The 20,889-nt window shown below is 44.5% G+C and overlaps 1 long non-coding RNA gene across 1 annotated transcript in view; it reads right to left on the bottom strand.

The window, feature by feature from the left end:
- The window catches only part of LOC149858169 (uncharacterized), a 140,905-nt gene extending 125,225 nt beyond the window's left edge, over nucleotides 1-15,680 (bottom strand). Inside the window, exons 1-2 of the long non-coding RNA XR_016443722.1 lie at nucleotides 15,584-15,680; nucleotides 6,627-6,769 (exon numbers count right to left, since the gene is read on the bottom strand). This is a non-coding gene — a long non-coding RNA (uncharacterized LOC149858169). The remainder of the gene's footprint in view (nucleotides 1-6,626; nucleotides 6,770-15,583) is intronic.
- Nucleotides 15,681-20,889: the final 5,209 nt, after the last annotated feature.

Here is a 20,889-nt window from a genome sequence, read left to right as displayed (position 1 = left end):
CTGTCTTTGAGGCCCAGTGTGCATAAGAAATTAAATGGCAAGTGGCATCACTGTCAATTTGGGTCTGGTCATTTCTGCTTCCCCAGCCATCTGGCCAGCAACTCATGGTCCAAAAATCCTCCTCTGCTGCAATACCAATAGCACACTATGGGAAGACTCCCCAGCTGGGTCCTCCTTTCTCTACCTGCTTTCTCCTTTGCTCTCTTCCTGCCCCTGCCCCACTGTCATAGCTCTACTGTGCCTGTGAGAGCATTCCCGACACCCCCAGAGCTCAGGGGGGTTTGGATCATAAGGTTTGCCCCACACCCTGTGACAGAGCACTGGTGCTGCCACTAATTGACAGGAACAGACACAAGACAGAGCTCAGCATTGGCCTGGGACAGAAGCAGAGCTGGAGTGTAAAGGAAAGGCAGCTCAGAAACTAGGGATTATTGAAAGAGTCAAGTCATAGGACTTAAAACCAGGCTTTCCTTTCCAGCATTAACAGTCCTTTGAGGTACCACAGCACATCCTCAAAACCAGCTCCCTGGTTGCTTTCAACTCTAGGGAGGTCAAACACTGAACAGGCCACGGATCTTTCACATCCTTGCACCCTCACTAGATTTTTAGAGAAGGATGTTTGGCCTTCTGTAGCCCCTGCTGAACCTGGTCTGTCGGTTGGCAGGGTTTAAGTCTCCAGGACCATTGAGCTGGTTCTGTTTTCCAGCATAAAATTCCCTTTAAAAGAAAAGTTGGGGATGATCCTGCTTTGAGCAAGGGGTTGGACTGGAGATTTCCTGAGGTCCCTTCCAACCCTAATTTTTTATGATTCTATAAAAGATTCAAGCAAGATCAGAGCTGAACTATACCCCAGCACTATCCAACTGGTTTGCCCCAGTCTTACAGCCTGGTTGCAATTTACTGTCATCCTAGAAATGTGATTCCCAACACATTTTACCTGATCATAAAAATACATTTCCTCAGTGGAACAGACTGATAGCTGCATGTCTCTTGGAACAGCTGAGCATAAGATTGTGGCTCTAAGAAAACTACTTCTGGATTCTAGTCACAGGCACGCCAGCTGATAGAAAGAAACTGCTGTTTTCATCTACAGCAAAACATGTTTCCAGCCTTTGATGGAGGCTGTAGGACTCTGGGTCATATCCAACTAGATGTTTGACTAGAAAGGTGCTGTAGGCCAGCAGTTAGAACAGGCAACTGGGAGGCAGGACCAGAACTGAGCTAAACTTTCTGAGTTGCATTAGAAATAGGTTTGCTTGTTTCTGATCAGAACTAGGTTGTACCTTTAGGTTTGGAAGGACCAGACAAACGCTTTTCCCACCATTACCCCTTGCTTCCAAGTTCAGTTCCAAGTCATTTGAGCCAATGGCTCTGGTTTACATTAAAACAATGTTTGGTGGCAACATGAAGCAGGACATTCAAAGACCCATAAATTGGAACTATCCACCCCTTTGAACCGAACAAGACTTTTCTCCAAAGGTCAGCAGACCTGATCTTTGCCCCTCTTGTCACACTGTAGAACAGAGATTGAATATTTGTATCAACAAATTTTGAGTGAATCACAACTGATTCACCCATGTGGGTCAAACTTGAACACAGGCAGACTTTGAATGCAAAGGAACCCGAAAGAGATTTTTTGCTGCCAGACTCAGAACTTGTTCTTTTCCCAGCAGAGCCACTAATAGGCTGTAAACCAGTTTTCAGGAAGTTTAAGTTGAGCTAAGTAGGCAAGATGTATGCACACTTGTCATGGCTGCACACGCAATGAATTTAGGTAGCCAATGAATCTGTGTTCCCCTGCTCACCATGCAGCATTGTAGTAACTTTTATGGAAACCCGAAGCACAGCTTCATTTAAGCCATTTGAAAATCTGCCTCTTTTCCTCTCTATACTCTCTCTTTACATCTTGCAGAGATACCAAAACCTTGCAGGCATGTTCTGAAACTTAATGATCGTGAAGTATTTTGGGATTCATAAATGAAGGTGCTCCATGCCTGCTACAGAACCCACATAGTGGTATCTTCTAGTATCTATACAAGCAAATAAGGAGAAGGGCAGATTTCAGGGAGAGGAAGGAAGCCAGTTAATCTTCTCACCACCCACCCTGCTTCCCTCTCCCTCATGCTTGTGAATATCCTTTCTTCTTAAATCAAGTCCCAGCTCCACAGAATTAATCTCTTTCAATGGCCTCCGAGACCTGTGAGGAGGAGAGGGGTTGGCAGATTTATCACAAATAGGTCTGACATGAGAAAAGTGCTGTGGTTGAGAGGTTATGGTAGGGGTTACAACTGAAGCAATTTCCACCAGTAATACAAGGATTTAAGTTCTACGCCAATGCATATACATTCACATACACCAAGGATGATTTTGACCTTCATCGCCAGTCTGGCCAGTTAGGGCCCTAGGATCAAATGTTTTCCAATTAATGTCAAAATGCTGACTGAATTAATTTGCCTGTTAGGCTTTCTAGACCACAGAGTATGTAACTGCACTTGTTAGAGCCTCTAGGCTTTGCCTGAGTTGCTGTAGATTATAAAAGGAGAAGCAGGAGTAAAAGGAGATGAGGCAGCTAGTACTTGAGCTAAGAAGACAGTGGGTGTCCAAGATGCCTGTTCATGAGTCCTTGGAGGTTCCCATTAAAACTTCTATTTTTAAATATGGTGCTTTTAATTGGTCAACCTTCAAACAGGGTCCCTGACTTAATTAAATCAGATAGAAATCTTTCTTTAACAGGGTCTTCAAAAAATCAGAGGCCTTGAGTCACTGAGTACTTCAAATCCATACTGAAGAATAAACAAAGTATTTTATAAGTTATAACCACCTAATTTTTATGCCTTTACAGTCTCCGGGGAGAGAATGCCAAATTGTTTCCATCTAATACAAGTTTAGCAAAGTAATCATTCACTCAAAACTTTATGATTGTTAGAAAACATGCACAAATCATAAATAGTGCTCTCATTTTAACTGGAAACTTATCTGCATATTTCAATAGTTTGCTTCTGATATCATGGAAGTGAAATAAGTAAATATACAAGAACAGCCCAACTCTTATGTGCCTGTGTTTCATACAAACTGGTGGGTTAGGGTCAAAAGCAAATTGTATCTTGGGCAAGATCGAGTCTAGCATCCAAGCAGACAAAAGCACAGTGCCTTTAAGAGGATTAAGCAGCAGCTAATACTGACTAGCAATATATTAAATTCCTTAGCTTTTGTTCTGATAGGAACTTTGTTTCATTGTATTGTACTTGATACTCTGGCATTCAGTGAAATCTGCCATATTTAAACCCTTCACCAGCTTTCTTTTTCTTTCCATTATTCTGCCAAGCAATTTAGTTCTTAGTCACCAAACTGCTGCAGAATTTAATTAACATAGCTATAGAAATTAGTCACACAATGAAAGCAGAATTATATGGGCTCTGTTTTAAATATTCTTCCAATCATGCAGGACAGAAACATGTAGCTAAATATAAATGCTGCCTCGCTACCTTTCAACACCTTTGGGCCAGATCCATTATACTGGTGTAAATTAAAATGCAATCCACTGATTACAGATACTGCTGATTTTCTTTAATAAAGCCCAGATGAGGATATGGCCTTTAGGCTGTTTTTTTTTTAGGAGAAATACCATTCCTTGTGTTCGTGGTTACATGCATATTAAGCCATAACTGAACAGATGTTCTCAGCACTTAAAGTTCTTCAAAAATGGCACAACCTGCTCTAACTTAACCCTCAATGGATGTGATATTAGACTAAAGTGCTTTAAATTAGAGCACTGGTTTGAATGTTTTTACCATATCCATTGCACTTCAGTGTAGGACGCTGCACCCATCTGGTCTCATATAGGCACTCTCTAGTGGCCTTAGAGTGCACGCCCAGTTCAGGCAGCGGGGTGTGTCTCTGGGACTTGGGTGTTGGGCTGCATTCACCCACGAGGGAGGCCCTGATATTCACCTGCCATGACTTGATCTTCCCTTCAGTAGTGGGACTCTCCCTCACGGAATCTCATGGATCAGGTGCTGCCCTTTGCAGATGTTCTTGGGGCTCCACCTTCCCTGCACCCCAGCTCACCCCAGCCTTGGGTCCCGCCATGGGAGGGTGTTCCGGGACCTCTGTTTGTGTCCCTCTGGGGCAGACGCATTCTGCTGCCATCCCAGGAGCCCCTCGCTGGGTGGCTTTCTAGCCTTTGCTGGTACTTATCTGCTCCAGGACAGCACCAGCCCAGCCCTGCCCCCAGGCTGTCACAGAGAGAAGACAAAAAAGGCTCCATCTCCTCCCTGTGCAGCCAGGTGGGACGTGGGGGAATGAAGCCTCTCTTCCACATGGACCCAGCCAGGCTATCAGCAAGACTCATGACCACAAGCTTCAGTGGAATCCTCATGGCAGAGAAGCTCCGTTGCACCAGCTGCAGCTCCTAGCTTTGCTACTTTCCACTGTACCAGGAATTATGGCACAGGTGTGGGGGGCAGGAAATGGAGTCTCACTGCTGTGCAGATCTCCATGACCCCCAAGCTTGTGGGCTCAAGTCTTGGTGGGGCCTTCGACTGGCCCATGTGGCAGACAGGCTCTGTTTCCCATCCCCTCCCCCAGTCCCAGTTCCCAGCCCAGTGAAAAGCCAGCCAGGCAACCCTGTACTGCAGCTTCTTGTTGCCCTTGTTAGGAGACTTGAGCCAGAAAACTGAGATGAGGGTCTTGTGCTGGGGGGGGGGGCAGGGCTCCCTTCCCCCTTGTCCCAGTTCCTGGCATGGTGAAAAGCAGGCTGGGCAATACCACACTGCAGCTCTGGGCTGCAGCTGTCAAGAGGCTGATGCAGCAGGGAGGGAGCCTCCTGCTGCGTGGACCTGCCCCCCGCCCACAAGACCCCAGCCAGCAAGCTGTGAGGGGGCTCTCACAGCAGGGCGACTTCATTTCCTTCCTTTCCTCCCCAGCCACTGCTGACAGTTGCCTTGGCCAAGGCAGGCAGGCACTGAGCCCCCTCTACCGAACAGTGAATGTCTGTTCAGTTAATTTCCACTCTAACTTATAATACTAAATGAAATGCAATAGTTAGAGTGCTTCCACCAGGGGCTTTTTAAATGTCTGTACTTAACCCTTGTGTGTACTGTAATGTGGTGCAAAAGACTGTAGTAGCAATACCACTTTTTACCTGGCTACCAAACAACTTGCCTCCTTTCAAGACAGTTAACAAAGCTGATCAGTTTGGTTCTCTGTAGAAGCTGCACACTTTCATTATCACCACTGACCTGAGAGCCAACCCAGAAGCACTGTATTTTCCCTGGGTATAACAATTTAAGAGTCAAATCACCCTGAAGAATGAGGAAGAATCGATAGAGGAAAACACAACATCATGTTACTGAATGACCACCAATAGTAAAATAATTATTTTTTTCTAGCATGCTCCCTTAAAGCTGGGATCCCCAACCTTGATAGCCCAAGACATCATCATACTTTGCTCTCCCTGGCAATCTCAGTGTTATTTTTTAAATTTATTGTGGCTACAAGCAATATTGAAGGGGTTCCCAGACAACATGTGATCTGCAAGCCAGGGATTGAGGACCACTGTATTAGAGGATCTTAAAGTATGCAAATTTTGGGCGTTGCATACCCCAAAATTAACCCCTAGAATCCCATTTTACAGGTGGAATAAAACAGGGGTCCCACAATGAAAACATAACAGAATGAAAGAGTATATGGACCTTGATTCTAACATCTATGATGCATTGTTTTCTGCCAAGCAGTGAATCTAAATAAAAATCCTAAACAGATTCAATAGTTTCTCATAATCACGTTCTTCACAATGTGCCAAACCACTGTGTGCAGACATAGCCTTTGTACAGGGCTTGTGAGGAAGGAATCCTCCCATATGAATCATGGACATAGAAAACCCAATAGAATAAAAGAAGTGGGGCATCTCCCTCAGCCTATTTACAGTCCTATTTGTATTAATATATTCTAAGACCTTGTGCTCCTTTCCCTAGTACTTTATATCTGATACCACTCCCCTTCTTAAAGGAACACCACGTGACAGCAGTGCCACCGCCTGTGTAGTAACCCCTGAAACTGCACAGGCATGGCTCTTCTAGTCTTCCTAACACCCAACCTCCCTCCATTAGCTGTGGTGGCGGGATCTCATCTGGAGAGGTTTGGGGGAGGGTGGGGGTATTCCCACTTGCTGCATAGACTCTTTACATCCTGACTGACTTCTGGAGCAAAGGAACTGCTTTGGTTCTGCTATCTTTAGAGAACTCTATAGCTACAAGGGAAGCCAGGAGGTAAGACTATCCTCAGTGAAACCTGAATTCTCAGATCTATGGGATTTATCAGGGCTTTTATTCACATATCAATGAAGGTGCAATAACTCACTCCCACTGCTGCCTAATGGTTGGCTTTTAATATAGCAGTTTTCATACATTCTTAAGATGGAAATTCACCTGTTTAACACGTGCAAACTGTAATAAATTGACATAATCTGTCAACTTTGTTTTCCAGGAAAGCAAAACCTCAAATTGGTTCATGGGGGGAAAGAAAATCATTTCTGAATGAGACACAAATGAGTATTTTGAGAGTGTAATGGAGCTTTAAATTAAATTGTCCAGAGAACTGTTTGAAATGTAAAGGGATGCACATACCCAGGTAAGCCTGCTGTGTACGATGCTCTACAGGCAAACACACTCGTCTTCTCATTTTTCTTATTCTCTGGTGTCCTAGGTATCACATGGCTGTGGTTCAGATGGAGAAACCAAAGCTTCCAAGAAGGCTGTATAAGGCAACCCTGTTAGAAGAGAGCCTGGTTTTAGAGCACATTACTTTTATTTCCTTTCTTTCTTATTTGCATGAAAACACAATTCATTATGAACACATATTTCTATAGTGTGTCTGCATGTGTGTGCGCGTGCGTGTGTGCGCGCGTCCACATGTGTGCACAGGAGAGAGAGACCAGGAAAAAAGTTTTCTTCTCTAACAATTAAAGTTTATTGCCTTTAACCCTTACAACCAAGCCTAAAATCCTAAATCATATCTGCATATGAGCAACTAAAAGGGAACATTGTAAACATTTTCAAACATATGACATTAGAAAAAACCAAAAAGGAATTGGAAAATCTTCAAAATTTAGAGGTCTTTGAAAGAGCACAACAGTTAAGATGTGGTAAAAATATTGCAGGATGGCTACGATATATAGCGTTCTTTCCCTACACACTCTGTGTAGGCACAAAGACTCCCTGAGAGAAATCAGCTCTGTATAAAAGTTGAAAACAACAGCTGCCACCTTGTGTAAATGTATCCATTAAATTAATAACTATGCAGGGCAAGGGGGGAAAAAACCTCTCAGCACGGCCTACGACCTGACTCCTTCTAGCAACGTGCCAATGGAAAAGTGCAAAGCTGAGTCAGATGTTAAATGGACCTGTGCAATCAACAAAGAGGACAGTGAGTAGCCGAATGACAACACAAACTACTCCTTGCTGCTTATTTTGCTTGGCACGCAACGCCTAATCAAGGTCTCCAGAAAGAACAGCCAGTCTTCAGGGATCCTTAAAAAGGAAAGGTCGCCATGTATCACTGATGGCTTTAATAAAGGGATGGGCCTGGAATATGCTGAGGTGTATTTGCTGCTCCTTCTCTGCCTTTGTCGATATAAAGTAAAACATGAGCCTGTAGTGACCTAACCACCATCACACAAAACCTGAAAGGGAAACACTCTCAGGAAAGGCATGTTTAATAATTACTTGTCTCTTGTACTAGTAAGACCATAGATTCTTGAGGTAAAAAAATGGTGATAATCTGATTTTACTTCCTACCACTGATGTTAATTTACTTTTGTACAATCACTCACCTTAGCCAAATTAGCCCAATCACTTTCACTTTCCATTAATAGTCCCTGTTCCCCCAAGCACTACCAGAAGTAACTAGGAATAACGGCCATAAGTTGACTGAGAGTAGGTTCAGGCTAGACATCAGGAGGCACTACTTCACAGTCAGGGTGGCCAGGATCTGGAACCAACTTCCAAGGGAAGTGATGCACACTCCTACCCTTCAAAAGGAGGCTAGACAATAACCTGGCCAGGATCGTTTAACCCCAGTACTCTTTCCTGCCATGGCAGGGGGTCGGACTTGATGAACTGCTCAGGTTCCTTCCAACCCTACCAACTATTAATAGTCCATTTTACTTGTTAATTTTCCATGCATTGGCTGAACGTTGTTGGGTTGGGAATCTCACAGCAGGGGAATGTTTATAATATTCTCCCATCCCCATATGCCCCCCCCCCTTCAACCCCCACTGAGTCATTTTTACTCTGGTACATTGTAACATATAGGATTGCCTATTACAGAGAAGATTTACAAAGACAGGAAATCATGATAGACTGAGTCTCTTCCTAGCTCTATATCTTAGTGATTGCAGAATTCATGTTGGTAAATTGGCCTCTAAATAAGATATTAGAGACCAATTTGGTTTTAGTTCTGCTAAGCAAGTAGACCAACTGAGCTGTAAATGCTTTAAACTCCCAAAAGAGTTTAGGCCCATTGCAGCAATCCTTTTAACTCCATCAGTTGTCTGTGTTTTTTACTATGAAGACAAAGTAGTCTGTGCTCTTCTAGTTTACTTTCTTCTAACAGCAATATTATTATTATAGAAGTACAGTTAAATGTGAAGTCATGGAACATTTTAGGCGCTCAGAAAATTAGCTTTGATACACGCAAAAAAAGCTTTCCAGCATATGGTATGAAGGTTTGCATAATTATTTTAAAGCGTAAATATTCCCATGAAATATCCATTCTGAAAAGGCTGTACCAGTGCAATAAAACCAGAAGGTAAAAACAGGCGAAAAAAAGAAGTAAAATGAAACAGTCAAGTTTCACTGTTCCGTCCAAGATATTAAAAAATATATCAACAGCATCAATGTTGGAGAGGAAATGAGATTTTAAAAGTAAATTCATGCTTTTGAAGTATGCAATTATAAATGCATAACAGGTTACAGTTACGTTAATAAATAACATTTATCTTGATGTTTCCATTTCCTTTTTACCTTCCCTGACATTTCTGAAGTGGAGTGTAGAAAGTTTCTTTTGGTCAGCTGAAGCTACTCTGCAAACCTTTACTTCTGTTGCAGTGTGGATTTCCTAACTGAAAAAACACCCCTCTCTGAAGCTATGCTCTATAAGGATACCACATATACAAGACTGCTAACTTCTTGCCACAGTTTCATATAAATGATTATTAACTAGCAACAGTGATGAGGAACTGCTTCCAATGTTTCAAGAACAATGATGCTGTCTTCTCTTGTGAGCCTCTGAGGTTCAGAGAGGTTTGGTTCAAAGAAGCACCCATTATGCACAGGGTCAGATCCAGAGTGGGGTGCAGTGGAGCAATTGCACTCCCTCTTCTTTCAGACTGGACCATACAAGGAGCCTTCGGGGACTTCTTTAAAGACCCCAAAGCATGTAAGAATCCCTACCCCTGCTTCTCCCCTCGGCTCAAAAGCACACCCACTGCTGCTTAACTCCACTGTCCTGGGAACGGGAAAGTTTCAAAACTGATCCTGCCCACTCCAACAGGGCTGTGCAGGGGTTGTGCTCAGCTGGGAACAGCAGCAGCAGTGGCGCTGGGTGGTGTATTGCATTCCCTCACCCTTCCTAGTCACCTGGGAGCAGGTATGGGAAGGGAGAACTCCTTTGCCCATTGCTGCTGCAACTGTCGCTGTTCCCGGCTGAGCACAGAAGGGGAGGTGGAAGGGGGACAATTCTTACATAGGCTCCTGTGTTACGGTCTATCTGCACCAGTGGGTGTGGAGGGGTGAAGGCTGACAGCAGCAGTGCAGCCATCCCTGAAGCACAGGTAGCTACTAGGGCTATGCGAAGCTTCGGGTGCTGATTCGATTTGGAGGAGATTTGGTCCGATTCGGTGGCCGAATCTCTGAATCCAAATCGAATCAGGGGATCAGTTAAAAGGTCTGAATCAATGTGAAGCTCTCCAAATCGATTCGGAAAAGATTCAGAGGAGCTCCAGTGATTTGGGCAGTCCCTGCCTGCTGTAGTAGGGAGCTGGACCCAAACTCCAAGCTGGCAAGTAGAGGGTGGGGGAGGGGAGGCTGGAGGAGCAGGGAGGGGACCATGGGGGGACCCCTGCCAGGCCCCATCCCCTGCCCACTCCCCCAGCACCACCTTGGCTGCCCTGCCTGCCCCAGCTCCTGTCCCTTTAAAAAAAAGCCTCCACTCACTGGGTGCTGCTGGGTGGGGGGGGCAACCCTGCTGCCCCCCACTGCATGTGGGGCTCTGCCATGAACCCCCAGCCTGGTCCCCCAATCCCCCTACAGCTGCCCTGTCTGTCCCAGCTCTGGCCCTTTAAGAAAAAAACAAGCCCCGCACTCACCAGCTACTGCAGCCGCCTTGGGGCTTCTGGGGACTCGTGCAGAGCTCCCCCATGCAGCATGGAGCAGCACAGGGCAGTGGGGATTGCCCCCCTGCCAGGCAGCAGCTAATGAGTGGGAGCTTTTTTTTTTCAAACAGCCGGGAGCTGGGGCGGGCAGCACAGCCATTGAGAACAGGCAGGGGACAGGCCTGTGTGATTCAGCTGATCTGGCAGCAACCATATTGATTCAGAATAGGGATTTGTATCACCAAATTGAATCACTGTCCCCCAAATTAGCCAAATCTGAAGCAAATACTGGCCACTTCACACAGGCCTTGTAGCTACTTGTGCACTCCTTCCCCCTCCCCACCACCAGCCAAATCCTGAATCTGCTCTTGCTTATACACCCCTGTATTGCTAGAGCAGGCTATAATTCCCATGAGGCTTGGCTGCCCTATGGAGATCCATGTACTCCAAGATGTAAATCTGTAACAATGGCCTTTTAAGAGGTATTTTAACACTTTTGGTTGCAGTCCCAGCAAGAATTCAAAAGTGAAAAACCAGCATTAAAGGGTGGGAGGAAAGGCTGATGTATAGAAAACCTCAAAGATATTTCAGTTTAGTTTTAAAGAAATAGTTAATTTATCCACACATCAGTTTTCTCTGCCTATAACTATGACCAGTTTTGGATGGAACAGACTGGAGTCTTCCAGTTTGAACTAACAGACCCACACATGATGGTGCAAATGCACAGGAGAGCTGAACTAAGTTTTCATGAACACTAATTCTGGCATTTTCTAATTTTTTTGAGTTCTGGACTTTGCAACCTTCATATTTTTTTTAAACATAACTCTTTGGATGGAAAACACCCTATTACTATCCTATAAACATATCACCAGCTTGGTGCTGGGTTTCTTGAATGACAATTAACTACAATCTTTCTGTAGTGCATTTAATTTAGTAAATAAAATCTGGCCTCTACCTGGTTTAACTTGCTTCCAAGAATAAAACCAATCTAGGGCTTCTCTGTTTATGCTTTGGAACCTGGCACTAATCCAGCATGTTCCCTGGCCATATAATGGCAATCAAAATAATGCTAATGCTGGCAATACTTACTGCAGTGATAAACATGTTGTTTAAACTCATCCAAGCCTTAAGTTCTCCAGTTCAATACCAACCGTTACCAACACTGTTAATGAGGGTAATTTTTTTCCCTTATCACTAACTAGAGATCAAGATTCTTGATATAAAGTGCTGACGGTTTCTATATACCCAATTTGTTCTAATGAATATGGAGGGGTTAATATGCTATCATTTTTAATAGCAATTCCCTCCAATTGCCTCAAAGGATTTTTTTTCTCACCCTCCATCTCGGGTTTCTATTCCCCCAAGACTGAATCCCTTTTAGAACTGATGAATATTTTCCTAATGTTTAGCTTAAATGTTTCTATCTTTAGCTTCAAGTCATTACTTTTTGTCCTACCACCATCTAAAATGGATTAATTTCCTTCCTCCAAGACAGAACAGTTCCTTATTTTGTTTGTATCCATACCTTGAAGGCATTTCAAATCCCTGGTTATGTCCCCTTGGAACAATATTCTAAATTATATAAATTGAGCTGTCTCAGTCTCTCCAGTGCCAAAATATTTATGCCAATGCCATGCAAGGCAGAACCCATCCAACAAATCATTGATTTGTTGATCAACAGTAACCCACTGCAAGTCACCTTTAATGATACAATACACTTAATTTCCTCCCTAGAGTTCTGTCTCCTCTAACTGAAATTTTCAGGTCTTTGGGCTTTAAAGCAAGTTTGGGCAAGTTCTGCTGGTCAACAATAAACTCTCCATAAGGCTGGAATTAGCATTAGCCATGTTCAAGAAAGGAGATTGCTCAGAGCAAAAAGAGGAATGGGGTGCTACCTTCTGTAAGTTAGGCATTATTGACTGCAGTATGTATCTGGGTCTGCTGTTGCACTCTTTACATAAAACTCTCCAGAGTTCACTCAGTCACTTGTTCCAACAGATAGTCAGGGTGTAAAGGAATCAGCCGAGCAGAAGAAGGATTTCTTTGCATTTGCACCACAGATCATGTAGGGGAGATACAAATCTAAAACCTATTTATTTAAATGTAGCAGAGAAGGAGCTCTGAGAGACTGAGGTATCCAAAGAAGTGTTGGAACAAATGGATAAAATTCAGTATGACCAATCCTCAGGGATATCCAAGAATTCTGAAGAGACTTAAAAATGAAGTTGCTGGGCTGCTAACAAAAATGAGACCTCTTTCTACTAAAATGTGGCTGGCATCTTGGAGGATAAGATGTGTTATTAAAAATGAAAGAGGCGTGAAGTGTGATCTTCAGAATTGTCAGTGAGGACAAACCAGCCTGGCCTTTGCAAAGAAAAAACAATCATGCTTCTTCAATCTACTACAGTTCTTTTGAACAAGGCAACAAAATAGTATGTAAAGAAGAGCAGACTGGAATAATTTCTATTTTTTTGAAAATGTAAATATGCTTGAAGTTTTTCATAAGAAGCTAATAAAGGCAGTCAATAGCCAGGCAGCCAGCACCCTGTACTGTCATGGGTTAGAAACTCAATAAGAGTCAGAAAACAAAAAGTGAGATAAAAAAGGTATTAGATATTTATAGAGAAAATGGGGCAGGTCCTCCTAGCACCAGTGACTTCAATAATGTGTTAACAATTTATGCTATATGAGGATCTGCCCCAGTGACAATATTTGTGGTTCACGGACAGAAAAAAAAAAATAAAAGAGGACTCAAATAGGCCAACCACCAGCTGTTAGGAGCTGGACTCTTTAGGCAGGTTTCAAAATACCTGTTTATTAAACTACAATTACTTTTGGAGCTGGGAATATAAGACTAGATGACGACTATTTCCAGAAATTTAGGAAATCTGGTTTATGCCAGCAATGAGGTTGCCATCTTCCTCTTCCAGTTCTTGCAGCCACATGGTCCCAGCGTATTCAGATCAACAGCACAAGCACAGCCTTTTTTGTAGGAAGAAAAAGGGTCAAATAAATAATTTCATCCCTTTTAAAATAGTTGATTTTAGCACAGAAATGTGAAACGGAATTCCGAGGTCAAAGGAAAAGACTCCTACACTCAGCTTCAACAAGACCAGGCTTTGGCCTTAAAATGCTATAAAATCATGCAGGCTTTTTGTTGTAAATTTGGTTTTTAATAACTTAAATATGTGCCTTAGGATACTCCTTCTCAGGCAAGTAAGAAAGCAAGTCATCCTTTGATATTCATTTCAAACCTTGCTGCTGAAGTGTTCAATTTATAACAGAATACTAATAAAACCCAATTTGGGGTTCATTTGAGAAAGGTTATTTAATACTTGACAAACACTGATTATTAGGGTTTTTAAAGACCAGTTCCCACAAAATACAACACTAGTAAGAAAATAAAAGTAATGCAAGCTTTCTACATATGCAAACCAATATAGGAGCTTTTGCTCCACCCTATTGCTGTCTCCTCCATAAGTCCATTAACTGGGAAGACATTGTTCATATTGTCCACATTTGTTCAGTATGTTAGAAAGAGAGACACTTAGAAAACCTGTTGTGTCTTATATTGGGTTTAAGTGTAATGCACGCACATGTACACATACACTTGCAACCTACTTACAGTGAAAAATAACTGTTTTATGTTCTTTGATATGGTGCCCAAAATTCAACCAGGAGGCAGAGATGCTTTGCTTGTCAAAACAAAAATAAGACACAGAATAATAAAAAACAAGCACATGATGCTTACTGTGCTTTTTGTCATAAAGGCTGAGAAGCTATTGATTTCCCTAACTGCATCTCATCTGATCCAAAATGTCCCCACTAAGCACTGCAGTTTTTTCAAAGGTAGAAACTGAATGGCACAGAGGACAGCTGTCAAGTTCCTCCCCTGCCACTCACTACCTGACCTCTCAAATATGTCAGGTGTTTTGGCAGGCGAAGCAAGAAAAACTTAGGTGCAACAGTTGGTGGCTGTCGGCCTTCCTAATAACCTCCTGGTTCTAATACATATTAAGACAGGTTCTTCGAGTAAATATATCTTGTATTAGACCAGCTAAATAATTGGAAAAAATGTTCTTTGCAAGCTTTCAGGCACAAACACCCTTCTTCAGGCATAGGGAGAGTCTGCTAGCATTATGTGTTCTCTATAGTGGAATAGAAGCCAGTATGCAAAATGCAGGTCTATGAAAATGCAAATGTGTGGCAGTGAGGATCAGAGGGATGAGAGACAAGAGGTCTATTGTCCCCCATTCCCTTTGATCCTCACTGCCATGCATTTGCATTTTGTATATTGGCTTCTATTCCACCATGAAGAACACATAACATCAGCAGACTCTCCCTATGCCTGAAGAAGGGTATTTGTGTCCAAAAGCTTGCAAAGAACAATTTTTCCAACTATTTAGTTAGTCTAATAAAAGATATCACATTTACCCAAAGAACTTTGTCTGCCTATGTCCTTAGACCAACATGGCTACAACTACTATTACAATAAGGCTTTACTTGCTGAAAAACAGCCACCCTGAATCTGAGTTTCTCTGATATGCGGACCACACAGAAAACACCTTTATAAAACTACTCTTCAGTACTGCCAGAGAAATAGAAGGTCTTTGCCACATCTGATCCAAGAATAGTTATAGTTTGTTCAGGGGTTTCATCCAAATTCTCTACAGCATTTTAAAAGGTATGCAGACACTTCCCACATGCTTCATGTTCTTCCAAAATCTACCATGGAAGGCAAAAGAAGTCATCCAAGTACAGGTCCAGGAGTCACTGTCTCTCAAATTCTAATCCAAACTCAGATATTGAGTCCTTGGGGAAAACAGGGCAATGGCTGCAGCTGCTGGTGAGGTACACACAGACACTTGTTGAGTATTCCCTCCCTCAGTGGACCCAACCTTTTAACAGGCATGCCTCAAATTAGCCCTGCATCCTCTCTGAATGCTACTCTAATCCCTTTTCCCTGCCCAAGCTATGCTCTGCCTTGTGTTCCCTGCCCTGTGCTCCCTGTCTGATCTACTGCTTAGCTTCCGGCTCCCTCCCATGCCATTATGTTGCCTATCCGCACACAGGGCCTGCCCATGCCACTTGTGGCACCCATGCCACAGGTTGGCCACCTCGGCTTCAGCACATAGGTCTAAAGTTGACAACAATGTTTAGACAGCACGCCCCCAACTTCAAATCAAGTGATTGAACTTTGGCTGCCCTTACCTTGGATCTAACCAAGAATTCCTCAAAATTTCTTGCATCCTGCCTTCCATTCTTCAGCTCAGAGAGCAATAGCACCAAGTCCATCTATCCCTTTCTCAGCTCTCAAAGAGGGCACATACAATCACCCTGTGAGTCTTGGGTACAGGCTTTGAACAAAGGAGGCCTTGTCTAAGGCTGCACTGTGGCCAGCATGTGCCTCTAATTATGACCCCAGGTGCCAAGGATGGACTGAAATCCAACTCCAGGCAACTAAAACAAGGACAAACACAATGAAAGGTCAAAACAATTAGCAAAACACCATCTCCAGAGTATGGTTCTCTACATGTGCCACAGCCTCTCTACATGTGTCACACTTCAGCCTCTGTATGACAGGGAAGTGAGTGAAAGGAGATTTTAGTTTTAAAGCAAGGCCTTTTTTCCTCCAGTTTTTGTTTGTGTCTGCAATGGATTTAAGTGACTGTAATACCTTCTGGCCATTGCTAGCCCACAATAGCAAACCCGCTGACAGGAAAAAGATCAGCCTTCTCAGAAGTGTTTTACTGTTTCTCTGAATTAAAATAAGACAAGCTGTATAAGTCCACAGCACAAACATGTTTGTTTAAATAAAAGTTTAGTGTCTTGGGAGTGTGGCATGAACCAGAGGTTTATTAGCAAGTCTATTTTATACCCAACAGTCTAACTAGTTCCTGCTGTGTTGTTTCCCTAATAGGCCTGTAGATTAAATGCAAAGTTTTCCACTTAAATGAGGCTTCAAACTAACCCTGGACGAGATCACGTATTTTGATTAAAAAAAGAAGTCTTTTAAGGCCTTTGCTCCTTTCTGCCTCCTCCCTTGAGAATACAGAGCCAGAAGCAAAAGATGCAGAAGAGCAGACTCAGTCACAGGAGGCTCGATTAGAATTTTCCCATTTTGTTTTGGAAACTGAAATTAGCCGAGCTGAAGTTGGTGTTCGGGGTATATGAAAGGCCAGAAGCAGTAAAATTTGCACCACCATCTGCTTTCCCTTATCTTCTCTTTGCTCTTAACTCCTTGTTTCCCTTGCCACCTTTATATTCCAGACATCTCAATTTCAGGTCTTCCCATGGATCACCCTTTTCCCTCCTGACCCCCTCCCCCCCTTGCTTTCCCCTCTCCTATTTCTACTCCCACCACTTTCCCTTTCCTCCCCTGCATTTATAATCTTTTTCCCTTTTTCCCATTCCATCTACCTACTGTTCTGCCCCTCTCATTTCCCTTTCTTTCATGTCCTGCTCCCTTTTTCTATTTGCACCTTATACAAAATCCTATTTAGCTCTAATGTGTTAAGCCATTTTTTGCATAGAGTAGATGCTTAGCTGCTGCTCTCTGATTTCTCAGGATTGAGAAGGGGGAGGGAGGGGGCTGATACAGTGGTCTTCAGAGGCCTCCTTGGCAATTTCAAAAACACTCTGAAACCTGTAAACATCCCAAAATCTCATAAAATCCTGTAAGCAAAATAGTTTGAACCACAGACAGTTCTTGACCTAGTTTAATGAGCTGTTTGAATCTAGAAACACCTACTGCGTCCTACAGAAACTAGAAGCATAGGATTGTGTGGACAGATGGAACTCTAAGGCAAGTTTTCTAAGCCAACCTGGTGTGAACTACATATTCTGGGCCACAGATTTGCTACATGTCTTGCATAGGTAATGCAATTCTCTCTAAGGAGGGAGTGAGGAACCTCCTGAATTCTCCATTTTTAACCTCTCCCAACCAAGTGTCATCTAGAAACAAAGCCTCTCCATTTGGCTATGAAGCGTGCAAAACCAACATGGTGTTCTGCTTTTTTTCTACATCCTTCTCTTAGCCTTCCCAGCAAACAGAATAAGACAGTCCAAGCATCCAATCCAAGCATCCTTTTCCATGTGGGAACATATAGGTATGTCTACACTGTAGCCATGGTAGCTACTGCAGCTTGTGCAGTCATCCCTGAACTAACTGAGGCACTACTAGCAATCTGTTTACTCAGTCTCCCTAGCAGCCTATTTACTCAGTCTCTTGGGCACTGTAGCAGGGACCCAGCCCAGACCCACACTCACCAGGGTGATGACTACTGGGACGTTTCTCGGCCCACGAAATCCTGGGCTGTCGCAGCAGCCAATGACAAGCCCAAGATAGACAGTGTGCTCCCCTGCATGCTCCCCACCATGTAGGGCAGGGAAGTGGTGGGAGATGTGCTCTCTGTGTGCCCGTCTCCCAGGCAGAGCTGAGAGCAGGAAGCCAAGCTCCCCCTAGCCCCAGAGCCTGACCGAGGCCAGGAGTAAGCAGCCAGCAGTATTGCCAGGTCTTCTTCATCCCTCGTTGCAGCCGCCCGTGTGCCAGACACACTGCCCTTTTATCCTCTTTGGAGGCTCCTCCCCCAGACTGGGAATGGACCATTCAGAGAGAGGGGATATTAGTCCCCTGTCTGGTCCGGCTCTTCGCCTTGGCCCTGGGTAGGGGTGAGGCAAGCCTCTCCCCTGCTATCACCTGATTGGTGGGGAAGGGTAAATGCCCCACCAATTACTCTGAGCCCCGTCAAAGTCAGTGCACTGGGCTGCCGCAGGCAAGCCTGCAACATTACGTAATGAGATTTAGTTATGTGAGCATTATGCAGTTACTTTATATTGCTCACTGTAACTACAGTGACTGAGTGATAACTGGTTTGTCAAAGTTGAAGCATTTCTTTATTCTGAGGCAGAGTCATAAGAAAGTGCTGACAGTGAGCCCAAAAGTTGCTTAGGACTGTCTGAGAGTGACTTGGGTTATGCATATGCTGCATCAGTTAATTGCTTAAAAAATTATCATACATTTTGAACACTTGTAGTATTATCTATCACACAAGGGTTGAAATTTTTGTACAAATACAATAGTTATTGTACACCTGGCAACACTGGTGGCCAGCGTGCCTGGTGTCACCTAGAGCTGGGAGGCTGCAGCTGCAGCCAATGATGAGCCCCAGATGTGCTCCCACCAACTGGCTGCAGCTGCAGGGCACGTGGGAGCAGGAAGGGGTCCGGGTTGGTTCAGGTCAACCTGGAACTTCCTTCATAGGCATGACCAACCCCAAGGAAGGGTAGTGTAGCCCACTGGTGTAGGCAGTGGGCTACACTGCTTCTCTCCATGGAAGCCAAGGATGCCTCACTCAAAACCCACTAGGCACTGGCTCCCATGGCAGGACTGGACCACTCTGCGGCACTGGAGACCAGGTACCTCTGAGGGCTTCATGGGGGTTTATAGTGCCCATACCCCCACCTACTTACCAGAATGAGTCAGATACAGGCTCACCTATGTAGGGAATAGAATGGGAAATATTTGTGAGGACACTTTTCCCCCCAGGTACAGAGGGTTTAAGCTTTGGGCACCTAAGCATATTCTGGCTTGAATCACTATACTATGCTACTCTCCCCACTTCAACTTTTAACTGAATACAGTCTTCTTCGTTCTGTGTCCTAAGATCTGCATTCGGGATGATCATCCAGCACAACCCCCCAGCCCGCAGCCCTCCCACAGTGTGCACAGCAGCAAAAGCCATGCCCCCTGCACCCCGCACCCACTTACAGTTCCCTCCGAAGCTAGTGTCGGCCATTTCCGGGCCTGCTGCAGCAGGGGCTGGGGTAAGTGGGAACAACCAGAGCCCTGGGGGGCACGGGGAATGGTGCAACTTGTCCCCACTCACCCCAGCCCCTGCTGCAGTGGCCCCAGGAGTGGCCGATGCCAACTGCCTGCAGTTGCTGGGCTACACTGTGCCCCGAACCCAGCAAGACTCCACTTGTCCCTACTCACCCCAGCCCCTAGGCTGTGCCGTGCCATGAGGCTGCTGCAGAGGGGGCTGGGGTGAGTGGGAACAAGTGAAGCCCCGGAGGCAATAGGGTGCAGCGCAACTTGTCCCCACTCATGTCAGCCCCTGTTACAGTGGCCCCAGGAGTGGCCAATGCAAGGTGCCTGCAGCCACTGGGCTGCACCATGCTCTGAACCCCCCAGGGCTCTGCTTGTCCCCACTCACCCCATCCCCTGCTTCAGCACCCTCAGGAGCTGCCAGGGTTCAGCTGGGACCTGCCCACCCTGGGAGCGATTGCCATGGCCCCTCTCACCCCGCCCGGGGTCAGTGCCCCCAGGCAGTGTCCCCAGCCACCTTCCCCCGGCCCCTGTGCAACCGTCACCTCCCACCCCCCACGTCTGGCTGGAAACCTGTGCCTCAGGTAACCATCACTTTTAGTTTACTGGCACCCCCAGCCATTCCCCACTCATGCTAGTTAAGAGGGATTTCACTGTACCCGGTAAAATTGAGTGAACTGAAAAATGGGTGCAAATCAGTAAAAATGTATGTAAATCAGTAACAACCAGTAACTTCAATAAAAAAAATCAGGGACCTTATTGGTGAAAATCAGTAAAAGCTGAAAATGCAGAACACTAGATATACCTAGCAGTTGAACCCCTCCCCATGCCACAGAGAAAATGGAGGGAAAGAAATCTGCCAGTTTCCCCTGGGATAAAAACCCTCTGGATCCCAGATCTGGTGATCAGTATGACCCTCACCTTGTAAGCCAGATGCACCAGCCGGATTCCTCCAGGCACTGGCCCCCTGACCTAGGATCTTGTCTCCTGCTATTACAAGTCTCCAATGTTTCAGACGAAAGCAAAATAAAAATAAAATCCAGAAGTCAAATTATACATGAGGTGTTGGGGAGGTGGGGGGGATTCTGAAGTTTATCCCAAGCTCCAAAGGATAAGAATAGTTTGCAGTCACTGTTTTAATACAGAGCTGCAAGTGCTATGAGCATGCTGAGGACAATGTGAGCAATCCCACCCTGCTGAGAGCTCACAAAGAAAGGGGATGAGAAAAGGAACCGAGATCTCCCCGGCCCTGTACACAGAGGCCAAAGAATTTCTCCTTAAAGGTTTAATCAAAATTTATTTTTTAGAAAGACTATTCAAGACAAGATTAACATGATTGTCAATCAATTGCATCTCCTGGTAAGGCTTTCTACTGCTCACTCAGCCTCAGTGCTACATAAACTCAACCTTGAAATAAAACACAGTTTTCTAACCTAAATTTCCAGTTCCCAGGTCTTCTGGAGAACTTTTTCTCCAGTAAGTACCTATACGCCCTAATCGAGACACTATTCAACCTTCTCTTGGACCAACTGAATAGGCTGAGCTCCTTCAAGATCCACATTGTAAGGATCATTTTCCAACCTGTGAGTCATTTTTGTGACCCTCCTTTAAACTCAGTCTTGTATTTCCACAACTTTCTTGAAGTGTGGGCATCAGAAATGGACACAATAATCTGGCAATGTGTAAGAGT

The sequence above is a fragment of the Crocodylus siamensis genome, chromosome 8 (assembly GCF_052110815.1).
Source record: "Crocodylus siamensis isolate JL-2025a chromosome 8, ASM5211081v1, whole genome shotgun sequence".
Taxonomy (NCBI): domain Eukaryota; kingdom Metazoa; phylum Chordata; order Crocodylia; family Crocodylidae; genus Crocodylus; species Crocodylus siamensis.
This window is presented reverse-complemented; position numbering and strand designations above follow the sequence as displayed.